General features: G+C 38.9%; 1 protein-coding gene across 1 annotated transcript in view; it reads left to right on the top strand.

Moving 5' to 3' along the window:
• LOC145398422 (kinesin heavy chain-like) overlaps positions 1–11663 on the top strand; it is a 52115-nt gene extending 40452 nt beyond the window's left edge. The window contains exon 19 of the mRNA XM_080271304.1: positions 1830–11663. The gene's annotated coding sequence lies outside the window, so the exon portion shown is untranslated. The remainder of the gene's footprint in view (positions 1–1829) is intronic.
• Positions 11664–13018: the final 1355 nt, after the last annotated feature.

The raw sequence follows: 13018 nt of genomic DNA on the forward strand, positions 1-13018 counted from the left end.
CTTTACTGTTGCTTCACTAGGATGGACATACTTTATTACAATGGCAACATACAACACAGTTCATTCGGTGATGCTGTCACAAGCAAAATTTCACTAACAATCCCTTAGTCCCTTCCCAGCACGCAGTGCTTCCTTTCACATTTCATATTTCTCCTCACATGTCAGAGAGTATGTCCATGTTGTATTCATTTGTGTTCTACTTCATATTGCCATGACAGGAAAATATTTCATGTAACATTTTCAAGCTGAGAGGAGTGAGGTGGACCAGGAGAGAAAGGAGCAGTCATGGAGAAAGACTGGAAGTTGAGAAGCTGAGGATCAAAGAAATGGCAGATGAATACAGGGCCAAAGTAGGGGAGGAGTTGGAATCAGTGAATTGGAATGAAATGGATCTGGACAGCCTGTGGAATGCATATAGAAATTGCTTTGCTAGGAATGCTAAAGCAGTGTGTGGTGTGGCAAGAGTAACAACAAAGAAGGAAGGTACAGCATGGTGGGATGAAGAGATTAAGAAAGCAGTGGAGGAAAAGAGGAAGAAGTGGCTAGAGTGGTTACTGGATTGGGGTTTAATTGAAATAAGAACGGAATATATTGAAGGCAAGAAACACGTAAAGAGACTAGTGAAGAGGAAAAAGAAGGACGTAAATGATGATTTAGGAAGCAAAATGAATGCAAATTACTCTGAGAATAGGAAGTTATTCTGGAAAGAGGTGCGGAAATGTAGATGTGACAGCCGAAGGAAATGTGAAAGTGTGAAGGATGTAAGTGGTAGATTATTAACCCATGGGGATGAAGTAAGGACCAGACGGAAGGACTATTTTGAAAGCCTGATTAATGGGAATAGAGAGAGCAGAGCTGCGGTAAACATGATTGATTTCTGGGGTGTGCAGAGAAGGACTGCAATGCCAGGAAATGTGACACTTGCACAGGTGAAGAACGCTGTAAAGCAGCTAAAAAATGGAAAGAAGCTGGGGTTGATGAGGTGTATGCTGAGATGATTAAGTGTAGTGGAGAGAGTGGAATGAAATGCTCGTTGGAGGTATGCAAGAAGGCATGGATGAGCGTAACTGTGCCAGCAGAGTGGATAAAAGGCTATGATTGTACCCCTGTATAAAAATAAATGTGAGCGAAGTGAGTGCAAGACATATCGTGGCATAAGTTTATTGAGTGTGGTAGGGAAGGTATATGGAAGAATTGTCATAGAGAACGTAAGAGAGATATCAGAAGTTCTAGTGAGTGATGAACAAGGTGGCATTAAGAGTGACAGAGGATGCATGGATCAAATATTTGCAGTGAGACATAGTGGAGAAGGCTTGTGAGAAGGACTCTAAGGTGTTTATGACATTCGTGTATCCGGAAAAAGCATACGACAAAGTAGACAGAGAAGAACTGTGGAAGGTTTTGTGCATGTACGGTGTAGATGGTAAGCTGCTAGGGGCCGTCAAGAGTTTTTATGATGGCAGTGAAGCATGTTTAAGGGTAAATGGGCATCTAAGTGGTTCACGATTGACATGGGCATGTGACAGGGTTGTGTGATGTCCCCATGGTTGTTCAGTATACAGGTAAGCCCTTAATTCACGCGACCTTTTTTCATGCAATTTCAGTTATCCACGAATTTTTCGTGATGAGAGAAATAAGAGAAAGAGGACTGTTTGAGGGAGCGGAAGAGTATGTTAAAGGTTTAAGAGGGTTAGAAATGTATGTGATGATTAAGTAGCCTGAAGGCCGCCGCCCTGTTATGGCCATCCCATCTAGGGGGGATCCCAGATGAGGGTAAGGTATTAGAGGTGATGAACAAATACTAATTATTCTTTCCTTCCTTGTTTCAGACACATCAAGTTAAATTCTAAGGCACCACTCCTCGTTCCTGGGACTGACCTCAGCCTCTGTTTATTTATGCCATGCCCGGTTTATCATACAGTTATTCTGTTACCAACTCTTAAGTGCCACTTTAGACACAGATGCACCCACAAAGTGTTAAGCCCTTCACGCCAATGATAGATTAATTTATTCATGCTACCCTCAGGTGGTTTTATTTAGCTTAGGGAGTGTATCAGGTTGTGAAAGGGTTTAATGAAGGCTATATCTAACCTCTTCAGTTCCATTAGTTTATCTGAAGGTGAATAAAGTTGTCAGGAGATAGCTTGAACAAGGTAGTACATCATTAGATTGAAGGGGTTAACTCAAGCAGCCTGAAGATGTCTTTTTCATTTTGTTCTTGCCTCCTCCTGGTGACTTTATTCAGCTTAGGGTAGACATTTCAAATAATGTGTTACAGTTTGATAAACCTCTTCGGTAGAGACTTTTTGTAAGCTGAATAAAATCACCTGGTAGCATTGAGAATGAACAAAAAAAAAAAAAAAAAAAATTGACATCATGGCAGTGAAGGGTTAAAAAGGGTTTTGTTAATTCTGTAGCTGCTTACAGGTGAGAGGTATGGGGTGGTGGGAGTATTGCAGAGTTTATGTTAATGCCAAGATTATAAAAGCCTTGGGAATTAGTTTGGTATCACTTTGAATCCAGATGACATTCATTAAGTTCATTCCTGCGGCTACCAGATTTGATTCAGCTTAGGAAATGCAATGTGTTGCATGGGTTTATTAAGGCTATATCCAGCCTTTGCCAATCAGTGAGTCTAGTATAAGCCATGTGAAATCATCAGATAGCGGAAAAAAAGTTTAAAAAGTATCACTCGGATTCAAGGAGTCTTTAATTGCAGTTTGTTTATGGTTGTTGTTACATCTGATGATGCATTTTGATATTGGCAAGCATTTTCATTTCACATGATAACTTGTTATGTATTGAAATTTTTTTGATATAATAGATTTTGAAGGTAGCTATATTGATTCATTTAAATATCATTACAGTACCTAATAAAAATCTGCCTTTTGAGAAGTACAAACCAAGGCTAATATTAGCACCTTGTTCACACACCAGAAACCTCACAATATTGTCTGGGCTTTTTGACACTGGCTAAAGCAGCTTTGTGTGATGTACAGACTGGTCGCCTATAATGCTATATTTTTGTCTCATTGCATTATGTTCACATTTTTATAGTAGACAAATAAAAGAACATATAGGAAATTCTTTTTGTTCAAGCTTTGCTTTTTGTCACCACCCTTAATAATCCCCTTGAAGCCTGGCCAAACCTTCACCAATTTGGCTGTTAAAGTACCAAGCATTGATAAACACACATATAAATGCTTATTGCACTGAAGAGCTGTGGTAGATGAGCTTGGTGTAAGGGAGGAGGAGGAGAGGGGAGATGGTGCGCAGTAGTTCTTTACGCAGTGCTGTGCCCTATGCAGTCCAAACACGTTTACATGGTGATAGAAAATGCCAGATTTAGGCCATTTTGGACCCTTGTTTTATGTTGTGTAGGTTCATTTCTTGTTTAACTGATTCATGGATCTGACCATCAGGTCATGGTTTTATAGGTGAATAATGCAGTGTAAACACGCATTATAGGCGATCATACTGTAGTAGTGACCCCTTCACCCACGGGATGCCTTTTTTCTTTTTCCCCCCCCCTCAAATTCTATTCTGGCTGCTACCACACAGTTTTATTCAGGTTAAGAGAGCACAATAGTGATTGTTGTTGCCGTGGACTCAGGATCATCTGAATGTGAGCCCAGTGGGCCGCAGACTGAAGTTGCCCTTCACCTGCAGTTTGCCATCTTATATTTTCAGGGGACAGTGACTCCACAAATCATTGCCATCACATAAGTTGTCCGTCTCCAGCACTAATGTGAATGGATTAATGGTGACTGTATTTAATCCCTCCAGCTCATCAAATGTCTCCTTGGCTGAATAAAGCACACTGAGGTAGTAAGAATAAACATGAAAGGACATCAGTGGGTTTAAGGGGTTCACCTTTAGGACAGGCAGCAACTTACTGTGTTGTTGAGAGAAGTTCCTAAGTAAAGGCTGTCTAGTGTTTGAAATACTGCTCTTCACAAATTCATTACTCTTGTCCAATCTCACTCACATAACCATCATGTTAATTCCTTGAGTCCTGTGATTTATTTTTGTCATTTTATTCTTGCTCCTTCCTGATGATTTAATTCAGCTTTGGAGACATATTTTGAACTAGAGGGATTAGATCTGGCCTTCAGTAATTTCCTTTGCAATAAAAAACCTCTCCTAAGTTGGATAAAATGCCCTAATAGCAGCAAGAATAAAATATAAAAAATTACCTCCTCAGATTGAATGGGTTAATTGTCAAGGTAGTAAACATTATTAGCATTGATCCCTTCACTACAAGTCATTTTTATTTTGTTCATGCTGTCTCTAGACTATTTTATTCAGCCCAGAATAGACTTTTTGAACTGGAGAGGTTAGTTGTAATCTTTATGAATCCCTTCAGTATCATAGTCAGTTTGTTTTCACCTGATGGACCTAAGCCATGCCCACAGCTTGCATACTAAGTTGTGGTTGCATGAAATTCATTGACATATATATCCAAGGAAGAAGGAACCAAAGGCCAGGAGCCTGCACATTGTTCCCTCCAAGAAAACAAAAACATAATAATAGAGAGCCAAATTCAAGGTCCGTACATTTCGAGATGCCTGGACACACTGTTTGAAAGACTGGATGATGCTGGAATCAGTCTCCTTAGTTACTAGTCAAAACTACCTTACTATCCGACTACGCTTGGCCATCAGGTTAAAACAGACACACTATAGGGTCATGTCAAGCTGAATAAGATTGTTTACAGATAGCAATAATGAAATGATACATGATTCTCTTGGACTGAAGTCGGACCAATGAAAGCCATGATAAATTAATATTATATTACTGGATATGATGTGCTTCTGTCCTTTTTATATATATATGAAATGTTTTGTCAGTTTCTTTATACCTATTTTACTGTAGTATTCTTGTGGAGTTGTACTGTATCTGTATTATAATGTAAATTTTTGTTTCATATTGGATGGGTTACTAAACTGTTTTGGTGGATTGATTTGCACAGAATTATCATAGTCAAGAAGCAGCTATTTGGGAAGAGAGGCACGTGTAATATCGTTGATGATAAAATGCTGGCCTGTGTAATGTATAACTACTTCAGTAAGGTGTCTGAGTTTTGTAGTTATTCATGCATTATCCCAATTATTTGATTCAGTATGGGAGAAGGCCTGAGGGGGAGAAGGGTATACAAAGACTGTATGTAACCCAATAGTTTGAAAATATATACCATGTGGAATATAATTATCTGGCATTAACAAGAACACTGTTAGACAAAAAATTCCTCTTTTGGTTGAAGCAATTAATTTTGCACTACAGGGGACCCATATAAAAGAAAAGAAAAAAATCATATGGTAGCAGTGAGGAAAATTTTTAATGTTTTCTGATTCCTGGGGTACATTTCTCTGTCTGTTTATATCTTGTTGTATTTCTTAGAGGTGAACTTGTTTTTTTCATATTTACTTTAATGTAAAAATTTTTATTAGAAAATTTGAAGTAAACTTCTATTTTGTTTAGGTTTAAAATAGCTGCTTCTTTAATGAGAAAATTATTTGATATGATTCCCTTTACTTGCCCTAAATTATGATGAAGTGATTAATATACATAATGGATCCACTTTGACAAGTATATTTATAGAGATATATTGCAGTCAACATCTTCAGTCCCATGACATTTTTTAGTTTAATCTTGCAACATCCAGATGGTTTTATTCTGCTGAGGAGAGACTTTTTTGAAGTTACAGCCTTCATTAACACCTTCACTACAACAAATACAATTGAGTGGATGGTTGCAAGAATAAATTAAAGTTGTTTTGACCATATGATTTTATTCGAATTAAGGGGGCCCTGTAGTAGTGAAGTGGATTAATTGAAATTGTATCTAATCCCTCTGGTTTGAAAAGTCTCCCCTTAGGTGAGTAAAAGGCATTTCTCATTATACATAGCCAGCATGGGGAAGGGGGTTAAATCTGGCTGTCACTCTTCCTCCAAAAAGGTGTGGTATCGCAGAGGGGAAGAAAAAAAAAAGCTGTATAACTTTCTGAAGGTAGCAAGAATAAAATGTCGTTGGACTGAAGGGGTTGGTTTATTGTTGATAAAGATTTAATACTCCTGACACTTAAGACAAACATAGTGACACGTACACAGGGTGGTCTGAATATTGTACACCCCATGACTCTCACTGGAAGGTGTTTTCGGTGTTGTTGGATTGGCCATGTTTTCTTTTTTCTTCAGCTATGGACATAGTCAAGACAGCCTGTTCTTTGAGACCCAGAAGTCCAGCTACATGCCATATACTGTTGCTTATAATCACTTTGTCGCTGATACCCACCGTCCATATTGAATACAGTACTTGCTTGGGCTTTCTCATTCAGGATTAAATAGAGGACAGCTTGTAGGGTAGACACGGAGCGCTGACCAAGCCGTTCCCACAACACGCCAGAATTCTCGGACAAGTGTCAGGATGTGGAATATCTGAACTGCCCTGTATGCCCCAGATCTGATTTTGTGATACTGTCCAGGTTTTATATAGTAGTTATGTGGACCCAAAATGCCAGAACTTTTTTTTTTAAGGTACTTTTGTGTCTGTTTGCAAATGATGGTCAGGCCTTCAGTATAGTAATGGGTTTAAAGTTCATTCTTGCTACTGCTAGATGATTTGGCTAATCACTTGAATATGTAACTGGATCATTGGGGTCATTTAATTCCTGCACTGTTACAGATCCTCCATAACAAATACAATCATATGGTTGTTGCAAGAATATAGTTAAGCCCTTCTGTCTGATGATGTATTGTTTCTGTTTATTCCTTCTGTATTGAGGTGATTCTGTTCAGCCAGGGAGAGCTTCACAGGACTGATGGGATTTAATGAAGGCTGAGTTGAATGCCCACACCTATGTTTCACCATGTAAGGAGGCTCCCAAGCATCTCTTCTTTTCCAACTTATTTTCTGTTTGACACACTGATATTCATGTTTTTTTATGAAGACTTTGTCAGTATTATCAAGATTTAGGTATCGTTGAGAATATTAAAGTTTAATATTTGAAGTAACAGAGATGCTAGAAAATCTTCCCAAGCCACCATAATCCAACCTGTTATATTTTGAAATCTCTCCAAAGCTGAATAAAATCATCTGGATGTAGCAGTAATGGAATCTTTAATACATCATTGGAAGGAAAAATAAAAAAAATACAAAACAATTATATTGAAGGTATTATGACATGAGGTGTTAAATGTGGGTGTTGAAATTGTGGTCCGCTGGTAACAAACATCACATACTGTATTAATTATCCAGTAGTGGCCTCTTGTTGCACTTCCTTTCTCTAGGTCAGCTAGTCTCTCATGCCTTAGGTTGAGGGATGTCTATCAGCTTTAAACAAAAGTATCCTTTTGGGCAGTCCTGGTTATAAGTAGCATTTTTTTTTTGTTTTTCATCTATTTTTGCTGTTAGCTCTCTCACGGCTGAAGAAAATTGTCTGACACTTACTGGAATACAATGCTAGAGTTTTTCTGGCCATGAGAGGGTTATTATTGAAAGTATTCTCTCTCAGGCTCTGAAGGGATACTCTCAGCTTAGTTAAATCATCTGGCATTGGCTGGAATAAAATACTCTGTTATACTGTATGTACTACAGTTTTCCAGTCATGAGAGAGCTAAGACCACTGCTGATTAACGAAAACCCATTAAAGTTGCATTGCTACCTATTAATGTGATTTACCCCAATTTTCCCCCCAAATAGCAATAGCAGTTATATGTAAAATGATGTGCTATTTTCGAATTTATCCCTTTACTTATAATATGGACTGCCTGTGTAAGACTTTCTACAGTCCCTCCCCCCCATTTTTTTATTATTATTATTTTTTTTTAGAGTTAGTTTTTCAGTATCTGATGATTATAAAAAAAGAAAAATCCATTCCTGGTGGAGAGCACTATAGTATTTAATTTGGTTAACTTATTTATTATTTTAATGGTAGTTAATGGAGAACAGATGATTTTTTTTTTTTAAAGATATTGTTTACTTCTTGGGTGCAAGATTTTAGGGCTGTATTGTGACAACTGAGAGTGCAGAGATGTAGACTAGCCCTCCTTTTTATAATTTGTGAAGCATGTGATGATGATAGGAAGTGCTTGACCTTTCTCTGTCATTGCTGACTACCTGTGTAATGTGGGATGCAGGCTGGTCTCATCCAACAATTACAAGTGTTCCATAAATGACCATCAAAAAGCAGGGCTTGCATACACCTTCATTTACTCAGTTTTGATAATATAAACCCACACTGTCCAGTCCAGGGTATAACAGTCACTTGTATCATATCCTGTCACACATCTAAGGTCATATTCTAAGTAGCATTGTAGACTTCATAGTCCATCCTTAACGGTTATTCTTTACATTACACCTCATTATCCTCTCACATGCTATGGATGCAAACTTTGATATTATGACGATAATAACAAACTAGAATGAGTGTAAAATGCTTAAAAAATGCTAAAGAAGAGGTGCTGTCAGGCCTTCTATGCCACCTTGAATATGCCCCTTGTACCACTAATTTCCATGAAAGCATGTCAGCCCATCTTTTATCATAATATGTACAGTAAGGGAATCAGGTATTTTTCCGTGGTTTGGTTTTTGAATCATTGGAATGGCTGGTGAGTGATGAACAGGGAGGTTTTTCGAGTGGTAGAGGATGTGGGGATCTGATACTAGTAGTAAGACAGGTATTAGGGATGGCCTAGGATAAGGAATGTAAGGTATTTATGGCATTTATAAATTTGGAAAAAGTATTTAACAAGGTTTGGTGAATATCTATGCATTGCGAAAATGCCGAGTCATTGGAGAGTATATTTCATTGTTTATAATACAGTACTCCTAAAACCAAACTGGAAAAATTATTGATACCCTGACTGTATTTGTAACATATATTTTTATCACATGAAAGCCTTGTGCACTGATGAAAGGACAGTACAGTATAGTTATAGACAATAACACCAGATTTTTATGCTTGTAACTGTTATGGACATTCGTACATAATGCACAGCTTCTACACACAGTGTAATGGAAATAGATCATTTCCCCGCCATTGTTTTTGAATGTTGTGCTTCTGTTTGTGTGCTCGACTGTATTCTTTTCAAGGAGAGTACTGAGAGAGTGCCAACTTAAGCTGGTAATGTGGCAGAGAAAATATATTGGCTTTATTACTTGTTTTAACAGTAAGAAGAAAAAGATGAAACGGTAGAGAAAAAGTGATAGGTTTATTTGCTTTGTACTGTAGGTGGGGGTGCTCACCATCCACTCACTCAGTGTAGTGCTGCTCTCGGGTGACTGCCTTTTCCTTTCCTCCCTCCATTCCTTCCTTCCTCTTCTGTGTTTCTTTGCTTCATTCCTTCCTCGTCCTGTCTACGGGTGACTTTACACTCCCTCATTCGTCTTTCTTTCCTTCATTCTTTCCACTTCCTTATGCCTGTGGGTGACTTTTCACTGAGTGACAAGTTGAATGGTTTCCTGTACACCAGGAAACCATTTACCATGGTGGGTGGTACCCATATAACCAAATTATGGCACCTGGTGGTTTAGTGGGTTATTACGGCACTCCAGTTGGATTGAGCCGGTGAAGGTCTATATCCAAGGGATGGTTGGTGTTTATTGCTCACATAATGCCACTCAGGGATGATTGAAGCTGGTCACTCTCATCTTCAATGTCAGGACCAGCTTGCCTAGCCCTGGGCTCCAACGCTCCTATTGGGGCAACATAGGATTGGATGATGGATGGATGAATCACTAGGAAGGTGGAATGGTAGAGAAAATGCAAGATACATTATTTGTTTTATCCTGAGAACTTGAAATGATTGAGAGTGGTAGAATAAATATGTGCTTTATTATTAGAAGGAAATCTTGAAATCGTAGAGCTGAACAAGAAATGGTAATGGAATTTGATAAACATTTTCAGTAAAACCTTTTATTGTAAATTAAAGTATGAGTATCATGTATTGTGGTCTCAGGTCTCCACAAAAGGTAGGAGCTGTGTAATAATTGGAAAAGTAATATTTTATCTTTAGTATTAAAATCAAATGATGTAAAATACTGTAATTTTAGCAGTATGGGTATCTGAAAATTTTTGCAAAGTACTGAAAGTTTAACTAAAACTCTTGCATACCTGTAACACTGGCGTTTCTTGTGGTTCCAGGCATAAACCTTAAGTCATGAGGTGGAATGCAAGCTTCGGGCTTTTGACGATAATTTCTGAAGGACATGTTGAAAATGGAATGTGTTGGGCCTTTGTATAACAGTGCTGACTGTCCTCTATAATATACAGTAGGGTACAGACTGACCATACCTAATAGCCACAGGTATTCTATAAATTACCATAAAAATTAGGAGCTTTCATTCCACCTTGCAATTTCAGGTTTAAGTATTTAACCCTAATTCCTTTTTTTTTTTTTTTTTCAAGCAATAGCTTTGTCCACCTGCAAGTGTGTGACAAGTAAGTGACTGTGATGACTGGTACTGCTTGACTGACAGCCTAAGAGTTTGAACAATGCAAGTGGTGTGTTATGACGGTCCAGGTGTGGGGAGGGTGAAGAGTAGTCTGCTGTGTGGGGCAAGTAACCCCTTCATTCTGGGCAGTGTCCTGTTTTGGGTATTCATACTGCTACCAGATAATTTTATATACTTGGGAAAGGCCTCTCGTATTAGAAGAGTTTGGTAAGCCAGTATCTAACCCCTCCAGTTTGTTAAGCCTATCCTAAGGTGAATAAAATAATTTGGTAGTAGCAAGAATAAACTAAAAACTGTCACCCAGATTCATAGGTATAAGGAGGCTCTCAGGCTTAGTTGAGTTCAGAAGTTCCTGGTACAGAGGCTTGGACTATCATCCTTTGTAGACATGGAGGGAATACTTAAGTGACATTATATAGTCTGTCTACTGTTGAGAGGTTGTTTCAGACCATATAGCTAGATGTACTGTGACTTGCAGAAGCTCATAACTTGTCATATCCTACACAATGTTCCTCCCTCTTTACCACAGACTTGTGAATTCAGCTGTACCTCTTCCCTACCCATTTATTTCTGCATATGGCACATTAATATTCTCTTGTTTGCTTTTTCTGCTGTGTAGATAATGAAAATGATATAAATAGCATACAGGAGCATAGCAAGGTGTAGTATGCAAAACATATCACAAAGGAAGAGGTGCTGAAAAGACTCCTACATTTGTAATCTAATAAGTGGCAATGGAGATATCATAGCACCTGTTCATTAGCGAATTATATTTCGTATTATTCCTCAGCATCATCTGGTATGTTACTGATGCAAGCTATATTGATACTAAAATCATGTAAATATACAAGGCATTGACAAGGTGTAATACAAAGTAAATCACTAAGGAAGAGGTGCTCTGAAGTCTCCTGTGCCACTTATCATATGGGCCCCAAACAGATGATAACAGCCCCAAATCCCAAGCACAACTCCACTCCTCAAGATAATCCCGGTGGCGAGTTGTAGCGCTCAGATGTATCAGTGTTGGATTGGATGTTACACCCTGGCCTCTTTGCAAATAATTTGTCCTTATGAAATGGACACTCTTGGTATGGAGTAGGAAGGAAAAGGTAATGTCCAAGTATTTTTCACTTTGTAAAATCCAGTGCACTAAAATTACAGCCTCAGCTTTACGTGCTTGTACTATGGAAAGGTACTACAGTATAAAACACTAGTTAATTATGTGTGTTTATTTTATACCTTGTTCCAGTATTGATTTGGGACAGGTCAATTCTCCAGTGACAGTGTGGTGCCTCTCATCCCTCCAGATAAGTTGCCCTTCAGAATTTAATGAGACGTGTTTAGTTTAGCTGCCTGCCCATATTAAGAATTTGCATGTCAGACATTACTTACAAGCATAGGTACATACATATCTAAACAAATTGTTAAGCATAAATGAAGAACAAAAAGAATACAAGGAATATTAGAAAGTGATTGATGATATGCTAAACTGAATTGATGAAGGGAAATTATGATGGAAATGTACGCAGTGGAAATGGGAGTAGACTGTTATTACCAGGCAGACACATTAGTTATTTGAGTAAGGAGAAACTGCAACTCAAAAGGTATAGATACAGACATAGAAACAGGCACAATATGGACTAGCAACAGGTAGTGTTTAGAGGATATGGGTTAGATGGTAGGTGGGGGCACTCACCATCCACTCACTTGATGTAGTGTTGCTCTTGGGTGTCTGTCCTTACCTCTCCTCCATCCTTCTTTCCTTCCATAAACAGCCCTAGCCCATTTGCGCCTGGTCACACGCGGATCACTCATGGCTTTTCTAATGTCAGGAGACACTCCTCCGATCTGTCAATGTTGTCAGGTTCCACTCACGGATCACAATCTTTTGCTTGACTGTCCTCCGTTCCACGCCGTGCACAGACGGACTCTCCCTTTCCTTTACTTCCTTGGACGTTCCCCTACCTTAGCCGATCTTCTTTGTGAATCCCTTGTGTTTTCCATCACACACCTCATGTGCTTCCTATCTCAAACCCGTACGTTGCCTCACATTTAGTGTCTTCCCCGCCTTCCCCTCTGCTTTTATTGCACCATAGCATACCCGTCATTTTTATGCAGCGGTTTTAGTGCCATATAGCCCTCATGGGCTTGGTGCTAGTCCTTATTACTTACTTACTCTTTCCTTCCATCCTCCTCTGTCTTTCCTTCATTCTTTCCTCGTATTTCTGACAACTGGTGACTTTACTCTCCCTCTTCTGTCTTTCTTTCCTTCATTCTTTCCTCTTACTTCTGCCTGTGGGTAACTCTGCACTACGTGACAAGCTAAATGGTTTCCTGTACACCAGAAAACCATTTACCACGCTGGGTGGTAACTATATAACCAAATTTTGGTGCCTGGTGGGTAATTATGACATTCCAATTGGATTAAGCCGATGAAGGTTTATATCCAAGGAACGGTTGGGGTTTACTGCTCACGAAACGCCACTCAGGGATGAGTGAGGCTGGTCACTTATCTTAAATGTCAGGACCAATGCCTAGCCTCAGGCTCCTACGCTCCTCATGG

Source organism: Coenobita brevimanus, chromosome 45, assembly GCF_032717465.1.
Source record: "Coenobita brevimanus isolate Jiangsu-jjx chromosome 45, ASM3271746v2, whole genome shotgun sequence".
NCBI lineage: Eukaryota > Metazoa > Arthropoda > Malacostraca > Decapoda > Coenobitidae > Coenobita > Coenobita brevimanus.